The sequence below is a fragment of the Eschrichtius robustus genome, chromosome 4 (assembly GCF_028021215.1).
Source record: "Eschrichtius robustus isolate mEscRob2 chromosome 4, mEscRob2.pri, whole genome shotgun sequence".
NCBI classification, from domain to species: Eukaryota; Metazoa; Chordata; class Mammalia; order Artiodactyla; family Eschrichtiidae; genus Eschrichtius; species Eschrichtius robustus.
The window spans coordinates 30868081-30891784 of record NC_090827.1 but is presented as its reverse complement, the minus strand read 5'-3'; the positions used below and the strand labels follow the sequence as shown (position 1 = coordinate 30891784).

Here is a 23704-nt window from a genome sequence, read left to right as displayed (position 1 = left end):
TTTAATACAGCATCTTTGCTCGAGGTCTCCTGAAGGTTCAGGCTGGAGGTCGTCTACCCACAGCACAGCCCGAAAAGCAGAACATCACTGTGACAATACACAAAACTTAAGGGAGTTCCTTCCTGAGACAATCAAATGTGAAGTTAAAAATACGAAACAACGTCAATGCGAGTGGTAGTTGCTTTTTGTTTTCTTTTGTTTTAAATGTCTCCATTGATCAAGTTCAAAGGACAGAAAGAGAATAAAGAGATTCTCTCTGAAAGCTGCCCATAGAAAACACCACACTCACTAATGGTATGACAAAAGTACGTAGTACATATTTAAAATTAAGGTATGTTGAAATGGTCCTTGAATGCTTTCATTAACTTAGCCATTCATTAAAAAAATATCGTAACTACTACGTGTCAGTTACCAAAGATACCAAAGTACACAAGAGTGAAGCACTGCCTGTACTCACAGAGCTAACAGCTGTGGTAGACTGCAAGCAATGGCCAAAAATTCTTCGCAACTCCACCTGACAAGAGGAAAAATCTATTTCTCCATCCCTTGAATCTCGGCAGGGCTGTAACTTACTCTGACCAACAGAGTGAGATAGAAGGGTGAGTTTTAAACGCACGCTTCAAGAGGCCTTGCAATGACCAACCATTCTGTTCTCTTGGAACACAGCTGCCATGTGAATAAGCCTGGGCCAGCCCACTGGAGGATGAGAGGCCACATGGAGCAGTGAGGGGAAGTCCTAGCTGAGGGTCCCCTGGACCACACAGCACCAGCTGAGCAGCCAAAAGACTTCAGAGATCCCCAGAGCCAGGTGAGACCAGATGACCTAGATAGCCTCCCGAACTGGGAGAAATAACAAACGTTTGTTTCTTAGTTAGCTCTGTGGTGATTTTTTATGTAGCAAAAGCTAACTAATGCAACAGTTTAGCAAGTAGGAAGACAGGCAAAAACAGTGCAACACCTTAAGTATCATGGGAAATGGCAGGTATGTGGGGCATGGGTTAGATATCTTGGTGATTCAAAAACTACATTTTCTTTGTTAGGGTCCTATTTAGAACACCCTTTGTACTCATTTTTACTTTATTGGCCTATTCAGTTTCCAACTGAACAAAAGAAACAAGGACAAGAGGCAAAACCACCATGGTATAAACAGAAATAAAATTAGTACTGTTAAAACCATCAAAATATAAATATTAATAAATTGCTGCTAGCTTTAAGCAGTGATACCGTTATAAAACAATAATGTTTTTAATCCTTTCAACTCCCTACTATCTAACACCAAATTCATCATTCCTATGGCAATGGGCCCCATTCCGACTTTCCAGGTTTTGCCAATATATCATTCTCTCGTGTACTCAGAGCCAAAAATTCAGTCAACTTTTTCTCCTTTTCCCTCTGCTTATTTCACACCCATCCAGTCAATAATCAATTTCTGCCGATTTTTTCTTTGTATTATTTCTTGTATCTTCCCCTCCTTTGCACTTTCCTTTCACTGTTACACCCTAGTTAAACATTCATTGCCTTACCTCTGAATAACAATAATAGCCTCCATACTGTTCTCCTTTACTGTGGTATTTCTTCTTCCTTAAGCCTCTTTCACATTATTGCCACATTACTTACAAGACAAAGTCGAAAGCCCTCAACCATTCACCATATTATACTATAAGCATCACCTTAATAGGCTCTTAATGCTTAACAGGTGATGCTTATCATATAATATGCTGAGTGGTTGAGGGCTTTCCACTATGTCCTAATACTACGTCCTAACCAAAACCTTCTACAACAGGCAGACTGATCATTCAAAAACGCTTTGCTCATTTGCATCTTGTATATTTGTTCACAGTATGCCCTGCATCCTAAAATGCCATCTTTCCTACTTACATATTACCCAGTCCTCAAGCTTCTACTGAAATCCAACATTTGCCAAGAAAACCCTATATTTCCTCTGTAACCTACAGCTTTATAGTCCACGTAAGGGTTATAATACTTCTGTGTACTGATGACTGCACACTCAACAACATACTGTTCTACTGCTATTTAACTTTATATATTTATCATCTTTTTAACTGGATATAGATGCCTAAAAATAGAGTTTTACTTCTTTGAATCGCCAAATTAGTAAATAAGTACTTTAAAAAAATTACCTTTGCATTAATGGTAAGAAACAGTGCAATTCCAGATTTGTCCAAATGTGGACTTTTGGTTTCAGTCATGACAGTAACAATGACTGAACTTGCCCCATTGCCATACTCAAATGTAAAGCTATACAAAACACTTGAAGCAATAATTTAAGACCCTGGACAAGAGACAGTATAAAGCTGTATACCGTAAGAGAATGGAAATACTTGAGGTGTGTTCCAAATTCACTTTTTGACTGAGGGCACGTTCCAAACTATGACACAAGGGCGCAGAGCCCAAATAGAGAGCAGCGATCTCACAGGGGAGAGTATCAGAAAGGAGAGATACACAGAGAAAGAGGCTCATAAATCTCCATAGGGGTCACTTCTGGGCATTGGCCAAATATGAAACTGTGCTAGTGCAGGACAAGATTCTGCAAAGCCTGCTAGAAAATAGCTGCTGGGGATCCAAATCCAGGGACAAGGGGGAACAATGATAAGCTGAATTGAGATTCCAGAAGTTCCTGGAACTTCTGAGAGACACTGAAGTTCTAATCATCTAGGGTGAAGAGACATCACTTAACAATCCTAACATTCAGTTGTGACCTCAGAAGACCATGCAATGGGAGTAAAGGATATACCCTAGAATAAGGGCTACTCTAAACTCTTCTTAATAAAACCAGGTGATCCACCAATAAATTTATTGCCCGTTACAACAAAACTCAACAGTCTTTAACAGAAAACAAAGGTCCATACTCTCTACAATGGGGTATTCACAATGTACAACAAAAAGTGACAAAACATGCAAAGAAGTAAGAAAATATGACTCAAAAGAAAAAATATGACACAAATGATGAAATTAGCAGCCAATGCCTTTAAAACTGCCAATAGTAATATGTTCAAGAATGTAAAAGGAATATGGATATAATGGATAAACAGATAGAAGATCTCAGCAGAGAAATGACAACTATTAAAAAAGAAAAATAACCAATGGAAAATTCTAGACTAAAATGAAATTTCACTAGGTGTACTTATTAACATATTGAGCAATGTAGAAGAAAGGATCAATAAACTTGAATAATGGCCAATAAAAACTATTCAAGTGAAGCACAGAGAAAAAAGGCAGAAAGAAATTAAGACACCTTCAGTGACTTATGAGACAACATGAAGTGGTCTGACATATGTATAATTTAGAATCCCAGAAAGAGAGAGAAGAGAGAAAAAATATTTGAAGAAATAATGGTGGAGAATTTTCCAAACTTGATTAAAAAAAAAAAAAAAATCAGCCAATGACCCAAGAATCTCAAAGAACCCCATGTTGGATAAACACAAATAAAACCACAGTTAGTCATATTACAGCCATACTGTGAAAAACTAATGATAAGAAAAAAAAAAAAATCCTAAAAGCATCCAGGGACAAGGGGAAACAATGACAAGTATGATGGCTGACTTCTCATCAGAAACAATGATGAAAGTGCTGAAAGGAAAAAACCGAATCAGTGAACAATTCTATATTCAGCAAAAATATCCTTTAAAAATAAAAAAGCGAAATTGACATTTTTCAAATAGACAAGAGCTGAGAGAATGTGTAGTCAGCAGGTCTGCTAAAAGATATGTTAAAGAAAGTTCTCCATGCTGAAGGGAAATGGTACTAGATAGAAACTTGGACCTACATGAAAGAATAAGAAACACCAGAGGTGATGAATATGTGGGTAACTATAAGACTTTTTTCTTGTTTGTTATTCAAGAGAAACATTACAATAAATTTTGGGGTTTATAACCTATGCAGAAGTAAACTGTATAACAATAACAACACAGAGGAAGGGAAGAGGACAAATGGAAGTAAAACACTATCAAATTCTTACATTATATATGACATGTTACGGTATTAATTCATGGTAGACTCAAGGATGCATATTATAATCCCTAAAGCAACCACTTAAAAAAATAGCTGATGAAGGACATAAAGCGGAATTTAAAAAGTAAACTTGGCTTATTCAAAAGATGGCAGGAAAGGAGGAAAAAATGAATAAAGAACAGAGGGCACAAATGGATAACAATTACCAAGATGGTAGGCTTAAACCCAACCATATCAATAATTACATTAAATAGACTAAAGTCACCCATAAAAAAGTAGAGATGGTCAGACTGGACACAAAAGCAAGACTCAGGTATATGCTTTTCATAAGAATTACACTTTAATATTAAAGACTGAGATAGTCTGAAAGTATAAAGATGGAAAGTTATACCAGTTACACCATGGAAATACTAAATATAAGAAAGCAGGCTATACTAAAATATCATATACAGTAGACTTCAAGAGAAGAACGATTATCAGGGACAAAGAGGAACATTTCATAAGAATGAAGGGTCAAATCATCATGGAGAAATAATGATCATAATGTGTAGGTACATATTAACAGAGCTTCAAGATGCATGAAGTAAAAAGTGGCAGAACTAAAGGAAGTAGAAATATCCACAATTATAGTTAAGATTTTTAACACCCTTCTCTCTATAATTGATAAAAGCAAATCAAGAGAACATCAGTAATTTTCATAGAAAATTATGAACAATACCATCAACCAAATTAACCTAAGTGCATATACAGAACATTCCACCAATGACTGCAGACTACTCATTCTTTTCAAATGCACATGGAACATTCACCAAGATAGACTATATGTTGGACCACAAAACAAGTCTCAATAAATTTCAAAGAAGTGAAAACATATAAAATGTATTATCCAAACACAATGAAATTAAAAACCAAGACTAGAAAGATACCTAGAAAATCCTCAAACATATATGATTAAGTCAGGTATTAAACTGGGTGTGTGCCTCTTAGAATCAATAAACGTAGTAAATATAACTTCATTACCCTGTATGAAAGAAGCATCTAAATTCTTGCTGTATCTTGTCCATTGTAACCATGGGGGACAAGGATTTTTTAAGAGAAGTGATTAGAATGCATTCTAATGCTTTCTATAAGAAACAAATCTTTGCCTATGGTGTCTTCTTAATCACAGATGACGGAAATTTATAGGATCAAAAAATGTTTTGGACATTTTCTAATCATATTATAATTGTCATGTACATCAAATGGCAGATTCCATTCTAAGTAACATTTCTTTTTTTTCTTTTTAATATTTCCCCATCTATTTGCTTTTTTTTAAAATTAATTAATTAATTTATTTTTATTTATTTTTGGCTGTGTTGGGTCTTCGTTTCTGTGAGAGGGCTTTCTCTAGTTGTGGCCAAGCGGGGGCCACTCTTCATCGCGGTGCGCGGGCCTCTCACTATCGTGGCCTCTCTTGTTGCGGAGCACAGGCTCCAGACGCGCAGGCTCAGTAGTTGTGGCTCACAGGCCTAGTTGCTCCGCGGCATGTGGGATCTTCCCAGACCAGGGCTCGAACCCGTGTCCCTTGCATTAGCAGGCAGATTCTCAACCACTGTGCCACCAGGGAGGCCCAGTAACATTTCTTTTTGTTTACACTATAGTAGGATAATATCTGGTGAATATAAATTTGTATAGCTAGAGAAGTTCTCTAAAGATTTATAGTAAATTAGCTAAACCCTTACATGTTAGAACTGATGTCACTTGTGGGAGATTGCTGCCTTCCATTTCCATATAAAAACCAATTCAATACACCTACTCAAAGTTTGAGGTCTTTCACTAAGGTGGCATTTAAAAGGGATTTGACTTACTGGACCTTGTTCTGAACTTTTTGCTTCCACATTTCTACTTCTACAGACTTCTTCCTCCCTAAAACTAGAGTACGATGGTGGGGGAGGATGTATGAATAGTCACAGCACAGAGGCTTTTTAGGGCAGTTAAATATACTCTTGTATGATAACCATAACGATGGATACATGTAATTATACATTTGTCTAAACCCACAGAATGCACACCACCAAGAATATACTGCAGTGTAAACTCTGGATTTTGGGTGATTATGATGTGTCAATGTCGGTTCATCCACTGCAACAAACACACTGTTGTGGTCGGGGAACACTGATAACGGGGGAGACTATGCATGTGTGGGGCAGGGAGTATACGGTAAATCTCTGTACTTTCCCCTCAATTTTGCTGTGAACCTTAAACTGCTCTAAAAATATAAAGTCATAATAAAAAAATAGAGTATGACCAAATTTTAATTTCATGTCTGACCTTTGTCCTGAGGACCAATTTGGAGTATCTGTATTTTCAGATTGAGGAGGAGGAGACCTCGTGGATTATGAATTAGAGATTAATATTCCTTTTTTTTTTTTGGCCGTGCTGCGTGGCACGCAGGATCTTAGTTCCCCCACCAGGGATCGAACCCGTGCCCCTTGCAATGGAAGCGCGGAGCCCTAACTACTGGACAGCCAGGGATTTCCCAAGAGATTAATATTCTTTTGATCAAACATAGAGAAACTGATCACATTCTCTTAAATTTGAATATGATGACCTTAGTATGGATTTTCATTTTTACTAATTCTACAATATCAATAAAAATATATCCTTTATGTCTTAAGAGAAAAAGATTCATCATGTGGACCAGCAATACTTGGTTCTATGTATGTGGTGACAACTGGCCTGGAGGGAGAAAATGGTTTCCTTGAAGAAAGAATCACAACCACCTTCCGATTACACACACACATAAATAATAATCTGCAAGCATCAAAATTAGGCCTTATACAGAGGACCTTTCAGTCCTTAATCTAGATATGAAGGCCTTTTCACAATGACCACGCCTATAGGTAAACCCTTCAATATACGCAGATGTCAATGTATTGGGTTGGCCAAAAAGTGCCTTCGGTTTTTAAGTAAAAACAAAAGACACATTTTTCATTTGCACCAAGAACTTTACCGAGCAATGTATTCACCCTTTTGTTCCACTATCTTCTGCCATTTTTCAGGCAGCTTCTTAATTCCATCTTCCCAAAACTTTTTCTCTTTTTGAGCAAAGAACTGTTCCAGTGCCTTTTACAGTCTTCCAGGGAATTGAAATTTTTTCCATTAAGAGAATTTTGTAAAGACCGAAATAAATGGAAATCCGAAGGTGTAATGTCTGGTGAATACGACGGATGAATCAGAACTTCCCAGCCAAGCTGTAACAGTTTTTGCCTGGTCATCAAAGAAACATGCGGTCTTGCGTTATCCTGATGGAAGATTATGTGTTTTCTGTTGACTAATTCCAGATGCTTTTTGTCAAGTGCTGCTTTCAGTTGGTCTAATTGGGTGCAGTACTTGTTGGAATTAATCGTTTGGTTTTCCAGAAGGAGCTCATAATAGAGGACTCCCTTCCAATCCCACCATATACACAACATCACCTTCTCTGGATGAAGACCTGCCTTTGGTTTGGATGGTGGTGGTTCATTTCACTTGCCCCACGATCTCTTCTGTTCCACATTGTTGTACAGTATCCACTTTTCATCACCCGTCACAATTTGTTTTAAAAATGGAACGTTTTCATTACATTTAAGAAGAGAATCGCATGCGGAAATATGGTCAAGAAGGTTTTTTTCCTCTTAACTTACGTGGAACCCAAACATCAAAGCGATTAACATAACCAAGCTGGTGCAAATGATTTTCAACACTTGATTTGGATATTGTGAGTATGTCGGCTATCTTCCGCATGGTATAATGTTGATTGTTCTCAATGTCTCGATTTGATCGCTATCAACTTCAACTGGTCTACCCGACCACAGAGCATTGTCCAGCAAGAAATCTCCAGCACGAAACTTCGCAAACCACTTTTGACATGTTCGATCAGTCACAGCACCTTGTCCATATACTGCACAAATCTTTTTTTTGTTTCAATTGCCTTTTTACCTTTCTTGAAATAATAAAGCATAATAGGCCGAAAATGTTCCTTTTTTTCTTTCCATCTTCAATATTAAAAGGGCTACACAAAAATTCACCAATTTTGGGCTTCCCTGGAGGCGCAGTGGTTAAGAATCCGCCTGCCAATGCAGGGGACACGGGTTCGATCCCTGGTCCAGGAAGGTCCCACATGCCACGGAGCAACTAAGCCTGTGCGCCACAACTGCTGAGCCTGTGTTCTAGAGCCTGTGCTCCACAACAAGGGAAGCCACCACAATGAGAAGACCGTGCACAGCAACGAAGACCCAATGCAGCCAAAAATAAATAAATAAATTTCTATAAAAAAAAAAATTCACCAATTTTGATGTCTTTTTTTACATGCACGCTGATATGACAGCTGTCACATACAATCTAACAAAATTGTTTCAAATGAAGCTAAAGACAACTAAGTGCTACTAGAGCCATCTTACAGAAAAAAACGAATGAAACTTTTGGCCAACCCAAAATAAAGTGAGCAGGAAAAAAGGTGAACCACCCTCTCTTCTATGTCTGATAAGGTCTGATGCGAATACTTCTTTCTCCCATGTCTCTTTGTCATTGATCTTAACCGCTCGGCAATAAACAAAATATCTACTCAAACTCATAAATGACAAATTAATGTAAAAATTTGATTTTTAAAATATTTTCACTTACATATTTTGTTCCGTGAGGAAAATCTGAAATAAGCTGCCCTTAGGGCTTTTAACAATAGGAGAGTTAGTTCCTACTTGTGTAAAGCTCATTATTAGCACCTTGAAGTAATGAATTCATTCAGTCAACTCTTGATTGTTATGCGGACGAATATGAGTCACAGAATCAACATTTACTTAATCCAAAAGTCATTAGTGAAACCTTTTAAATGAGACCGAAGTGTAGGAATCTTGACTAAGAAGGGGCAGAAAGGGGGCTTTTGGTGTGCTGGTTACGTACTATTTAATGTTAAGTGTGTTCACTTTGAGATAATTCATTAAAGCCGTAATCTTAACGATTTGTGTCCTTTTTTGGTTATGTGATTCTTCAATTTTAAAAAGGCTAATATAAAAAGAAAAAATTTTAAACTGAAAACACTAAATGATCTAATAAGCTCCATGAAATTCTGGATTTCTGTCTTGTTCAGCACTGTATTCCCAGTGCCTAGAACCTGGCACATAGGAAGGACTCAACATATATTCAAATAAATTAACGGTTAAAAAAAAAAATCCTACTATGCGAAAGTAGAAGAGCTTATATAAAGAGCAAAGTTTCCCCACACCACCTCCCAACTCCAATCCTGCTTTTCCGAGTGATCAACTTTTTAACACTCTTAACTTTCTCTTTTTGGTTTTCCTGGGGGTTCTTTTCATATCCCTAAATACTATGTTTATATCTTTTTTTCTTAATTGATCAATTTTAGACATTGTGTTCTTGCTGTGACAGATGAGGATTCAGGTCATACCACTACCACTTCCCTATCTTCTTCCTCCAAATATAGTTATAATTAGTGAGACCTTGAAGCAATTTACAATCAAAATACTGAATTTTATATTCAATTTCTATATCATGTGTGCCTTAAATTGCTTTGGAGATATGAACATGAGTTCATAGTAGAGAATAATTAATAATGAAAACATGCAACCCCAGAAACACCTGGATGTCAGAAAGAAGTTAGACTGGGACTATAAATGATATATAAATGATAACTCATAATTCAAAAATGGACAGTTCCTCATATTATCATATTGATAATCAAGAACTGTCTTTGTACTTTCTTACACGAATTTTCCTTAAGTTGACCTGTCTGAATATGGCAAGACAATCTGAAGTCTTCCAAATAACACTATTATATCAAAGAAACAAATAATTTTAGAGAAGCTCATTTAGTCTGTCTCATTTTTTTTTTAAGAGAGAAAATGAGACCCAGAGAAGTTAATTAACTTGCCCAGAGTCACACAGCTTAATCAAGAGCAGTCTATCAATATTTTGTCGAGTTATTTACTTATTCATTTGGCAAACTTACTGGGTGCTGTGCTGATAAAAAGTAAGATAAAATCCCTTCCCTCAAGATATTTTCTGTCTAGAAAGCATAAGAAGTCAAGAGCCCATGAACTGGGAGCACATAAATCTTTATGGGGAGGTCAGGAGAATGGGTAGAGGAGGGACAGAGACATGGCGATGTGCACACCATGCCTGAAGGTTGAGTAGTCAGCACAACGGCTAGGAAGGAGAGCGCACTCCTCACACAGGGAATGCAGATGCAGAGGCATTCAAAGTGAGAAAAGATGGCAGATAGGAACTGAAAATTGATATGGATGACTTGAGAAATAGGGGATGGGTGAGGAGCAAGGGTGGGAGGTGAGGTGTGTAGGAATCAGCTTGCAAAGACAATGGAGACATTTCAGAAATATAAAGATCGTGATATGATCAGATCTGCACTTTAGAAAGCTGACTTTTATGCTGGAATGAAGGATGGAACAGAAGCAGGAGATTATGCATCAGGAGCGAATGAAAAAAATGAAAGCTAGAAATTCAATGAGGAAGGGATGAATTCTGGAGATGAGAGGAGGCTGAATTGATAGAATTTGGTGATGGATTGGAGGAGATAAGTGAGTATGCATGAAGAATGGGTTTCTAGATTTCTGGCATGGGAAACCTACTGAATGGACCACAGTGGGCTAACAACTGTATCCCCTAAATGTGCTGGGAGGAGCAATTTGGTGGGTGGGAATGATGATAAATTTGATATTGGCATACTGACGGGGATATCCATGTAATGATACTTAAGTGCCTCAGCAATAAAATTACTGTTTTCTGTGGCTTGCCTTGAATGAATGGACTCCTTCAGTTTAACACATATTTAGTACGTACAGCAAAACTGCCCCCCCTCCCCAGTCACCCATCTATTTTAACTTGGACTAATTCCTATTTGGCTATTATGTTAGACTTTTCAAGAGAAACAGGATACTTTCCCTGTCCATCATAAAAAAGCACTTCAAGCTAAATGACTGATAAGGCAATGTTTTAAAATAGGAAGTATTAAAATCTTCCAAGGTGTGCTTGTTAAATTTAGTTAAATGTCTAAAACAGGAAACTGGGTAAACACATGGAGAAACCATAAAGACATTATATCCAATAAATGCTATGATATAGCAAGAGAGCAAGGAAGTGCATTTAACTGTTATCAGATACCATGCTTTTGATTTTATAATTTCCCAAGAGTATTGAGGTCTGCTTAACACAACTGACTTAAGAATGTGGGGGAAATGACTATTGATTTCAATTAATCAAAAGTAGGATAAGCCACAGTGAAATGTCTACAAAACAGTTCTATTCAAGGGCAACCTCTCACTCCTTTCATTATGACCCTCCTCTTCTCATCCATGATATACAGAATTTATCCTTTTCTCTGGAATTCTGATTCACTTTCTAGATTATTTTTCTTTTCCACATTTAAGTCAAAAATAAAGTTCAAGATCTGATTTTATAGAGGACTCTCCCCTAAAACTTTATCTATGCTTTCATTATCCTTTGTTTTGGCCAAAGTTTTCAACATTAAATTTAACTTTTATTTTTTACCTTCATGTTTCTTCCTTTCTACTTTAAATGTCCTCTATATGAACAGAGGGAATTCATACTCCTTCCATCCTTCCACATTGTCTTTAACTTTATAAATCATACAGGTGCTTATATTATTCAGAGAGCATTATAGTAGATGCTGTAAATTTTTAGGGATTCTTTTCCTCTGACCTCACAACCACACCTAGGCCCCATTTAAAAGAAAAATACACTTTATAAATCAAGTCTTAATGATCAAACACCAATAAATGGTTATATCTTAGAAAACAAACCTATACCTAAGTTAAGAACTGGTAGATAAAGAAGTTCTTCAAACATCAATAAAACATAAGTCAGGGATTCATGTTAAAACACTAAAAAAAAAAATAGTCATTCTCTCCATTCCTAAAATTCTTGTCGTGGAAGGCATATTTTCTAAGACAATTAAGCAATTTACTTTCACTATTTAAATGAATTGTAGGCTTGAACCCAGAACCGATGAATAGGTAGATTGATTAGGGAATTTGTCATCACTTTTAATTTTTCTTTTTTCAAGCTTAATATTATTAGAATTGATTTCTGGAGATAAAAATGAAGGATACGTATGCCCTGACACTGAAATATACTGTGATATATTTAGTAAAACCACACAATAAATAATAATGAATAATAAAAATGATAAATAATTTTGTAAAATAACTGCTATTTTGACAAACAAAATTCATTATAGCAATCAAGTTATTTAATGTTAATTAAGCTCTCTCTATAGAGGTGTGCTTAACTTTATGTAGCTTTTGTATTTTTTTAGTTCAAGTTAGCAAAAAAAGAAAATCTCATGTACAAATGCTGGTGAGCCTCATATATCAAAAGGCTTAAATCTAAGAAAAATCCAAAGCTTTATTTTCCAGTATGAAATGTTTGAATGGTCCATACATTTTTTGACTCACACAGTGACGACTGGGGCAACATTAGAGCTCTGTGTTTTTGTTTATGCCCAGAAGCTGTAGACGGAGCTGATTATGTAATGGAACACAGCAAAATTTATCGTTCTCTCCAAATCTTCTCACAGGGAAGCTATACGCAGAGTACTTGGATTATTTTATCATTCTAACTAACAAACACTGCTGCTATTCACTTTTCAGGGTACTTTTCAACAATGACAGCTTTACAATGTACCTGTTATATAAGTAAACATTTATTTTCTTCCTCAGTTTGTTGGCAACAACAAAAATGATTATACATATATGTATTTGTAAGCAACTTTTAAAATTAATTTTTAAAACTTGAATGTGTGTTTGTTAAGTGATTTGAAGAGAGGTCAGGGTCAGAATCAGAATTAATTTAGTCCAAAGCTGAGTGGACTGAAGTTAGGAGTTTTCAGTAAAATGGTTCTGACCCTCCCTGAGGGCATGACACCAGGCCTGGGAGTGTTGGCATTGTACCCTTTTCTAGTGTGGATGGTATATTTCATTTCATAAATTGTGTCCACAGAGAATAAATGGTTAGATTCAGAGTTCCAAGGAAAATTTTCTGAAAAATGCTACAAGTAAGAAATAACGAACAAAACCCTCCTGTGATGAGGCCCCAGGTTTTATAGTGTTGCAAAATCATTAAAGTATGAAAGTGGAAAGTATAGTAAACCTTGTGGACTGCCTGCTGGTTCCTGAGGTTTTCCAGCTATAACCTTTTCCCCCCAGTTTTTTATAGGTCATAAGTATTTTATTCCGGATGTCGTAAAATATTTTGTTTTTACTTTTTGATTGATTAATTTAGATAGGCCTTAACAATCTTTGGATTACAAAGCAGTGCTTGCAGCATCAGTCAGCCTCCATCAGTCAGAATTTTTTTCACAGCTTAAAGAAATCATCTATAGATTAAATTCATTAATATCTGTCAAAAGTATGGGTCAGAATAAAAGCTGGTTATAAGATTTTTGGCCTAATGGTGAAATGTAAATGAACAGTAATAAGCTAATTTGTAATAGGGAATTAAGCCATCCGTTTCATTATTCTAATTTCAAAAACAGGCAACAAATTAAAGCAGATGAAACTTGTACTACTGATAATTAAATCTATTACTGCAAAAATATAAAAGAATAACAATGAATTGATTTCTTTTTAAATTTTAAAATACAATGATAAAATTTTTAAATACAATGATATTTTTAAGATTAATATTGTAAATTTAACAAATATTTTCATCCATGATCTACACTCTTGAAGAGTCTATACTCTTTAACAAATCACACTTTATATCACTTTTGTGTAAAACTGTTAGGGTTTAAATATTTTTATAGTGAAGCAATGAGATTTCACTTCACAACTTATTTTCTAAACTATTAGCTGATATTCAAGGGTAGGTCTACCAGCCTCACCTGAAAATATGAAAGCACATTAATTTGCACCCAGGAACCCTCTCTAAAACAACAGAGACCAAAGGTATGAAACAAAGTCATCACTGAGAAAAGAATGCTACTTTTCTTCATCTAACAGTGAAGCGCTGGATACTCATTAATGAAATATTGCAAAGATAAGTGTCTTGGTAATATTACCCTAACTATTAACTCTACCAGATTATCTGGTTGCAAACATTAATCTTTTTTGATTAAAAAAAAAATGTTCAAGGAGCCAAACTGACTTGCTAAACTATGTCACAAGTCCCAACTTTCCTCTCTGAAGATGAATGAATGCCTCCATCTTTAAAACCCTTAAGGTCTCCTAAGCAGTGACAGGGTCAACTCAAAGGGGTATGTATGCTTCTGATGATTTACCTGCTCACCTCCAAGAACACTGTAGGAGAACTCAGTATTTATGGGAGATACAAGAGAGCAAATGAGAAGTCATTCTCAGAAAGCAGGGTCAATTGCTTCAGTATGGTTTGCTGGTCACCAAGAAGCAGTTGTCAATTAACTCTGATCAGACATAAATGTAGATGTAGGAGCAGCACATTTAAAAGTGTCCCCCAGTACAAAAATTCTGTTCCTTCTCCTCCTTCTCTTCTTAAAACATAAAACAATCATGCCACCTTGTATGATTCACATTATAAACAGAAAACCAATCAGCCAAACGAAACAACCTTCCTACTAAAAGTAAGGGAAATTAATGAGAAATTTTGCATAGCCATTGATTCTTATATATCCACTCCTGTTAATGTGATTGCTGTTCAATCTGTAGACTAGAAGAGCATAACCTGAATATCTATTCTTATTGCTTAAACTACTCTGCATTTCCAGATACATTTTCTGCTGCAGTCATTTCTATGCTCAGAACAGCACTTCTAATAGGTTCTGAAAAAGAAAAAGATATTTTGACTACTTTATCAAAAATCTATATAGAAACTCAGATATCATTTTTTAAATTTATTGTTTTAAAATGTCAACTACTGTTCTTACTTCTCCCAAGTTCAAACTAATTGAAGGTTATGAAGTAACCACTTCCCCCAGAAGCCAGAACTTTCACCTCTTCTGAACAGGGGAATACCTCTCATAAATTAGGTAAAAAATAAGGGCTTGCTGATTGAATGATAGTCCAAGATTCCTGTGGCTGCCAATTCCTTATGAAGACCTTCCATCTACCACAGTGAGCAATCCCTGAAAGTCCAGGTAGTAACTTACTTCATCAGTTATCTGGGAGTCTGAAAGCAGTGGTAAACACAGCCTGCATAAATATTAGTTTCTCAACTAGAGTCAATTTGTTCCGAGGAACATGACAAGAGAAATGTGAGGACGGTGATCACTAAATCTAAAATTCTGTCTATTTCAGACTAATTGAGCTTTTACCAAGTGCAACTCAGTCATTACAGATGATCTTGTTTAAAAGGTAGAAGTAAGAAGGAAGTGCAAAGATCAAAGGAGTGCTTACAAAGGGGAACAACTATTTTTGTACCTATACTCCAGTATTTACTAACGGGGTTTGAAAAACGGGCGTTTATTCAGCCCACGTGAATGCCAACTGCAGAACACAAGATAAAATTGAAAGTTCAAAACAAACAGATTTTCAAATCACCACCAATCCCTAATTGGATTATATAGAACTTTCTTTAAAAAGTCTTTCAAACAAGGTTAGAAGTGGTTTTCTATTCACGGCAAGCAGTATTTCAGTCCAGTAGGCTGTGGCCCAGGAAGACATTTTATCTAAATAAGCTCCAGAGGACTTTGAGGAGTTGCAGGTTATCAGTGTGGGTGAGTAAGTTCAGGAGATCTCATATTTCCATTTATCATATATGTTCTTCTCACTTTAGCAATTTAATTACATGATAAATCAATCTCTTTTTATTTCCTGTCTTCTCAAGTTCAGAAGCTCAAAAAAATACTCTGCTTTAAGTTATTTACATAACTTCTTTAGTGCATCAAACAGTAAAAGGATTCATCTCTAGAAAGCACAATATTAAAATCAGGAAAACAGCATGCTTCAGCTGAGGGCTTTATTTTAATCAAATTCCCACTTAAAGTTTTAGCAACAGGAATGCAATTTAAACTACTCAGGAATATTCAATTGAGGCATTCTGTTAGAAAAATAAGCACTGAACATCTTGATCCTAAGCTTTAGTGTTTACCAAAGATCACCAGTCTGCAGAAGAACATTTCTATGCCACAGCCATTAAATGTTTTAGTAATACCCCAGTCATTTTCTCAGATTATGGGCTTTATAACAAAATCTTTAAGTTAAATATAGTTATTTAGTTACCTGCAATGCTGAAAAACCCTACTTAGCAAAGTCCATGAAAACCTCTTAAATCTTGATAATCAAAGCCAAGCAACCAACCAATCTTCGTACAAATTTCCTAATTTACTACGGTAAATTAATGAGAAATTTTATGTAGCCATTGATTCTTACATACCACTCCTGATAATGTGATTCCTGTTCAACCTACACACCAGAAGAGCATAATCTGAATATTTACTCTATTGGTTAAACTACCCTGCATTTCCAGATACACTTTCTACTGCAGTCATCTCTCTGCTCAGAACAGCACGTCTACCAACAAGTTCTGAAGAAGCAAAAGATGATATTTTGACTACTTTATCAAAAATGTATATGGAAGCTCAGATATTTTTTAAATTTATTATTTTAAAATGTCACGATAAGCTTTGTTTACATCATTTTTGTTTTAGAGGTCATGCACAACACATGGTACCGTTGTCCAAGTGTTTTACATAATCAGGGTGTCTAAAAAGTGTTCTAAGTGGGTAATTTCGCTCTCAAATGCCCGGCCCTGTAGGATCAGTACCAGGCCCTCCTTATCTTCTGAAAACTAAGGTACAGGTCCTATGGTAGGTGAGCATATCCTGTCCTGGTTGGTGAGAGAGAGAGAGAGAGAGAGAGAGAGAGAGAGAGAGAGAGAGTGTGTGTGTGTGTGTGTGTGTGTGTGTGTGTGTGTGTGTGTGTGTGTGTGTGTGTGAAGTGGGGGGCTTCTTTTGGAGGTAGGAGACCAGGAATAAGGCTGTCCGGTTCAATCTCGGGGAGCTGGGGAGGGCTTTCCCAGCCCAGAGGACTGACATGCACTTCTGCTTTCATTTCGTGGAACGCCCTTAGGTGAAATCTGCTTCTGCGCTGCACCAACCACCTTCCCCTCACTCCTCCGCGCCCAAGCGCCCCTCAGCCCTCAAGCCCCGAGCCCCCGGCAGGGGGAGGGGAGGTGGGGATAAAAAAAGTTTGCGCGAGTTCCCCTCCGCTCCGCGTTCCCGCCCGGCGGAGGGACTGGGGAGAAAGAACGGCCCGGGCGAGCAGCCGCGGCCCTCCGGCCGACCGGCCCGTGCTTAGTCCGGAGGTGCCTTTCCCCCCCTCGCTCAGAGCCCATGCGTCCCTCCACTACTGTCAACCTCCTCCTCCGGTCTAGCCGAGCGGTTAGCGCAGGAATGAGGAAGTCCGAGCGGGGCCGGACGGGGTGCGGGGCGGGTGGGTGGCGGGAGTCGGGCCGCACGTCGCCGGCGCGGCCCCCGCTTGCCCGAGTCTGGCTTACCCTGCTGGCGGGTCCGCGCTCGGCCTCCCTGCGCCTGTGGCTCCCGCTACGGGGCGGCGCGGGCCTGGGGTCCGGGGAAGGAAGAGGCGGCGGCCGGCCGGAGCCGGAGCGGGTCGGCTCGGGTCCGGGCGGGCGCGCGGTCTCGCCGGGCCAGTCAGCGCCGCGCCATGGCCGCAGCGCGGGCGGAGGGAACGCCGGGCGCGCGGCTGCGGGACCGCGGCGTCGCCGCCTTCCCGGCCGCGGCGGCTCCGGCCTGGGCTGCCCCGGGCTCTCGAGTGAGGCTGGCGGCGGGACGCTGGCCGAGGGCAGCGGCGAGAGGCCCGACCGACGGGAAGGGCAGGGGAAGCTGTCGGCGCGTCGCCGGGCCGCTCCGGTGGCGAAACCTCCTCTTCCTGCCCCGGCTCGCTGGTGCACTTCTCTCTCTTTCTCTCTCGCTCACTCTCTCACTTCCTGGCTGGAAATTCCCACTGACGTCGAGAGAGAAGACAGACAGACGGACACACGCGCGCACGCAGCGGGGGCGGGAGGTGGGGTCGCCGCCGGGGGTGGGGGAAGCCCGCACTCCTGCGGGGGGGGCCTTGCGCCCCCGGCCCGGCCTCGCCGGCCCGCTCCGCACACGCCCCTCGGAGCCGCTGCGGGGCGCAGGCGAGGGGCGCGCGTTCGGCGCCCTGGACGCCGGCGTCCCCCCGCCGCCGCTCCGGGAGCCCCGAGGGCAGCGGCGGACGGGGACGCCCCCTGGAAGCGCCCGCGGGGCCGACTCTTGCTGGGAAGCGGGCGGCGCGGAGGCGTCGGCCGTGCGGCTGTGAGAGTCAGCCAGTCCAGAGCCCCGAAGGACAGGCCCAGGCATCCAGAGGGGATGATGGGTCGGCATGGAGCCAGGCATGCTGTGTATAAAAATAAGTCTCATCTGTATATTCCATTTAAGTGCTCTCAGTTACTCTCAAATCTCTTTACAGATTAAACTGGAATGTCTATAGCATAACTGACTTCTGTCCAGGGAAGTCTGAACGTCTACCGGTTTGGGGTGAGGTCTCAAATCTCCTGGTTTTGACAGTTCTTCAGAATTTTCATTTACAGGGCATTGTCAGGCCTTTATGAGAGTTACTGTGGGTGGAATTAGAGAGATGCTGGTAGCAATGGTTTTGGTTCACAGCTCATAAAGAAACACTGATCCGGCAGGTGGGAATTTGTTTTCTTCTGGAGAGACCGCTGCTAGAACCCGCAGACGGGCCTCCCGGTGATCACCATTCACTAGCATTTGAGATTCTTTACATGCCAGGCACTGTGCTAGGCGGGGCAGGGAATACCTTAGGGTAGATTAGTTCCCCAAACAAGAAACCAGAGCTGAAATAGATATTTTAGTGCTAATTATCTCACTACTGAATTCAGTGATAACTGTGTAAATTGAACTTTAAAACATCAGGAATCACCGATTCACCAGGCAGGGTTGCTATGGCATTAGACTGCCCATAGCAGTATTCCCTTCGTGCCCACTCCTTGTCATGCCCCCTCCCTCCTCGGGTTATAAGAATCTTCTTGGTGGAGTGTTCAGCAGAGGAGTCGAGATCCATTTGTTTGGGTCTGGGGTGAATCTCTGCAGTGACCTTGGGACGAACAAACAATCTTCCTTCAAGCCATTTCATTTAGCTCCCAGGGGCCGGTTGAACAGCTGGAATTCAGGGGATTTACAAAGACTAAAGACAATGACTTTTTAGAAACCCTGTGTTATTATTTATGGGACATTATTAGAAATTGTGCCAATATTGTGTTTTTAGTAGATTAATATATAGCTTATAAAAAGTGATTTCTGCCTCTGTCATGAAACAACAAAGTGTTAGGGGAATAGTTTTCTTTTTCCTTATGGGGTAAGTGTGAATATTCACACAGTTCATTCTGCATGGGGTGGTAGCCCATTGCTGAAAGAATCAATAGACAGTATTGTTAGAAGAGAAGAGTCAGTGTGACATATTATGGGAACAAAAATTAAAGTGTTAATTACTTAAAAGGATTACATTTCAAATTCAAAGTTATCCCGTACATTGAACTTAAAATTGAGGTGGGCGGAGGGGGTGGTCTATTAAGCAGGTGTTTTAGTTTTCTAGGGCTGCTGCTAGAAATTACCACAAACTGGGTGGCTTAAAACAACCGGAATTTACTCTTACAGTTCTGGAGGCCAGAAGTCAGAGATGAAGTTGTTGGCAGGGCCATGCTCCCTCTGAGGGTTCTAGGGAAGACTCCTTCCTTGCCTCTTCCTAGCTTCTGGTGACTCCTGGCAATCCTTGGTGTTCCTTTGCTTTAGCTGCATCACTCCAATTTCTGCCTGTGTCTTCACGTGGCCTTCCTTCCTGTGTCTCCTCTGTGTCTCTGTATCCAAATCCCCCTCTCCTTTCTCCATTTTAAAGACAGGAGTCTTTGGATTTAGAGCCCACCATAATCCAGTATGATCTCATCTTAGCTTGACTACATCTGTAAAGAACCTATTTCCAAATAAGGTCATGTTCATAGGTATCTGGGGTAAGGACTTGAACATATCATTTTGGGGGACACAATTCAATGCACTACAGTAGACAAAACTATAAAAGCCCTCCATCTACTCTTTTTGGCTCACCAGTTATCCTTCCTGTACTCCCGTTTTGTTTCCCAATACTTCTTCTACACCCTATACATACCTGCTTTCAGGAATGTTTCTTACAAATTCACCTACTCTCAGGTGTCAGAGGGCATTTGCCACTATCAGAACACAACGGAAAAAATGCCTGTGGAATTTCAGTCATCAAGATTGTGGAAAGGGCAAGTTGTGTTGTATGTGTCACTAAATCTTTGAAATCACCTGAATTTCTCTTCTCATAAAGCTGCGTATTGGAAATGTTGGCGTCCAGAGAATTGCGAGGTTGAGATCTATATAGTGTATACATCAACAATGAGAAGTTATATAGTGTGTAAAGAGTATTCACAAATACAAACTCATACATCTGAGCCTTACAAACTCTAAGGCCTATCTTGGGGATAGAACAGGAGTGAACTGTATTTCTGTAAAGGGCACAACTTGCTTCAGTTCAACATGCTTAGAAACACCCAGGTCACAGCTCTTGGCTCTGGGAGCCAAGATGAAATGGAAAGACTTCACTAGACTTGAAATCATACTTGACTTAGAGTCCTGGCTTTGCCTTGAATTATCTGTGTAACTTTTGCCAAGTTTATATGAATTTCAGTCTTGTCACCTATACAATAAGCATAACATTATAGTGTATACTATATAATAAGCTGTATAATAGCTTTATATAATGCTTTACATTATATATGTTGTGTTGCTACGGTCTGAATGTTTGCATCCCCCTCAAAGTCATATTTTTAAATCCTAATCCCCAAAGTGATGGTGTTACGAGGGTGGTCCTTTAGGAGCTGAATAGGTCATGAGGGCAGAGCCCTCATAATTTGGATAAGTGTCTTTATAAAAGAGACTCCAGAGACCTAGCTCCTCCCTTCTGCCATGTGAGGATACAACAAAAAGTCTGCAGCTGGGAAGAGGGCCCTCACCAGACCATGCTGGCACTCTGATCTCAGACTTTCAGCCTCCAGAACTGTGAGAAATAAATTTCTGTTGTTTATCCACCACCCAGTCTGTGGTATTTTGTTATAGCAGCCCAAATTAACAAACTAAGACATGGCTATATAATATACATGTAACAACATATGTGTTGTATTATGTATATATACAATAATAACATGTATGTTACATTATGACAAGTCTACCTCACGAAGCTCTAGAGACAAAGGGGAGATAAAGAATGTAAAAGGCCTATGCAAATATCAATAGTTATTCTAAGAAAAAGGACTTGAAATTAATTTCCTCATAGGCTTAAGTGACATAAATGCTCACACTGTTGACCACTGGGGCAGACACTCATCCTTGTGGCATCTCTCCCTATTGATAGCGAAGTATTGCATTACACCTCTATTAAAGTACTTGTCATGTTCTATCTTGTGCTTGCACAGTTAGCAGGTCTTATTGGAAAAGCACTCCATTAGCCTATAAAAGTGGGTACAAAAGAAAAAGAAGATAAAGCTGGGAAGAATGACCTCTTATGTAATAGCCAGGACAAAAGTGATTTGTATAATGGATTATATCACCAAGAGTAAAACCAACAAGAGAGGGCAAAGAAATCATCTTCCTCTTAAGACTGTATAGAGAATCCAGAATTGTATTCCCTTGACAATGGAGACAAGAAATTTCAAAGAAGAATGTCACTGGTCTTAGAGATACTAGCATCTTCTCTATCAGTTCAAATGATATTTATGCAGTACCATCACTGCCGTCAAAGAGTTCGCAAAACTCAAAGAAGTGCTTGTAATGATAGTGCTAGGCAGAGTACAGTAAATGCTTTCATGGAAGTATAGTCAAATACTTAGGCATAGGTAGGGAGAGATATAATGGTGCTTGCAGTATTGCCTGGTGGTTAAGCTCTCGAGCTATGGAATCAGGTGCTACCTTCAAATTTGAAGCCAGTATCTGATTGTGCCCTTTACAGAAAATAATTCACTCTTGTTCTTCCCTGAGTAGCTGTGTGACCCTAGATATAATTGTTTCAAGCCTCCTTTTTCTCACCTGTAAGATAGGATGATAATTACGCCCCACCTCATAGTGGTATTGTAAGGGTCAAATGAGATAAGGTGTGTGAAGCACTGACCGAGTTGCCAGATGCTCAGAAAACTCATATTTATGTCGGTTATTATTAGTAGTACTGCTGATTCTCAGAGGAACAACTTGATGAAGATGGCCCTTAGTGGATGCCATGCATGGTGGATAAGATATGATGGTGAATTGACCAGGAGAAAGAAAACGAATGAAGGAAAGTGAGACTTAAAGACATGAGGTCTGGGTTTAAAACACAGTTTGTAACAAAAGGACTTCGGAAGTGGAATTGTATGTTGTAATAATTAACGTAAAAAAATTAGATTTTTTCCCAGACACCCACTTGTCGACATTTTTTTTTGGTCTAATATCACCTCTCTAAAGCACATTCACTGCACTTAAAATATGTTCAATACATAATAAAGAAATGTTTTAAAAGATTATTCTTTCACTTAAAATGTTATACACATTGTTTCACCAAAGAACTGGCCATAAAAATATATCCCATACACGAAGAGACTCAGGAAGAAGAAGGTGTGGGAGAGCCAGGATTTGGACCCAAGTCAACTTGACATCTGCTTTCAGGAGGCTAAGATTCAGGTAGTGGAAGGAAAGTTAAAGTTTGTGGAAGGTGAGGGGGTAGAAGTCCTGGCATCATTTATCCTTTTTTTGAGGCAGTAAAGAAAGGAATAGAGTATCTGTTTTCCTCTTTACGGGAATCACAAAGTAATAGTCTTTTGCTGCTTCTATACAATAATCATTTGGAATTTACCAACAATATAACTGGGCAAAACAAAACTTTTATGGTACAATGTACCTTAAATAAATGAACTACTCAGGCTAGAAAGAGTTGACATTTTATGTTATCTTCTCATAATCTAAGTGAAGGATGATTTGGACTCAATATAGTAGCAGTAGAATAATCATCTCTGTCATTTATCAAATACTTATTATTTGTGGCACAGTTTCCAGTGTATTTACATGATGTTTGGGATAAATAAGACTAGCAGCTATCTTCTAAAAACTTAAATCTCAGTGATTCAACACAATAAAAGTTTAAAAGTTTACTTCTCTCTCACCCAGAATTCACTGCAGAAGCTCCTGGGTGGTGGCACACAGGGGCAGCTCTCCTCCAGGTAGTAACTCAGCCATTCAGAATCCCTCCAGAATATAACTTCTCCATCATTATGTGTTGCTTCCAATGTTGCCTCAGCAAAGGAAGAGAGAGAGCATAGGAGGTGTACGTCTTCCTTCAACTCCCTTTGACTGAAAGTGACACAACATTCCAGGCCCCGCTCAGATGCAAGGGACCCAGGAAATACAGCTTTGCTGGGTGTTTAGGAAGAAGAAATAGGTTGGGTGAGCACAAAATTAATAACTGTTACACATGTATTAACTTATTCAACTCTCAGACAATCATATAAAATAGGTTGTCATTATCCCCATTTTTACAGATGAAAAGTCAAATAATTTTCCTAAGGTTTCAGAACTAGTAAGTAGCAGGGGAATCAGGATCTGAACCCAGTTGATTTGCCTCCGCTGTCCATGCTCTTAATCACTACACTAAACTATTTATTGAATGTAATGAAAAGGAGAACGATGTAAGAGATTTTAGAAGAT

General features: G+C 39.1%; 1 protein-coding gene across 3 annotated transcripts in view; it reads right to left on the bottom strand.

The window, feature by feature from the left end:
• The window catches only part of NFKB1 (nuclear factor kappa B subunit 1), a 129188-nt gene extending 105957 nt beyond the window's left edge, over nt 1–23231 (bottom strand). For 2 of the 3 annotated variants that reach the window (XM_068542503.1, XM_068542505.1), the window contains exon 1: nt 17452–17593. The gene's annotated coding sequence lies outside the window, so the exon portion shown is untranslated. Of the gene's footprint in view, nt 1–17451; nt 17594–23163 lie in introns of those variants that run through there. The other variant, XM_068542504.1, reaches the window with a different exon arrangement.
• Nucleotides 23232–23704: the final 473 nt, after the last annotated feature.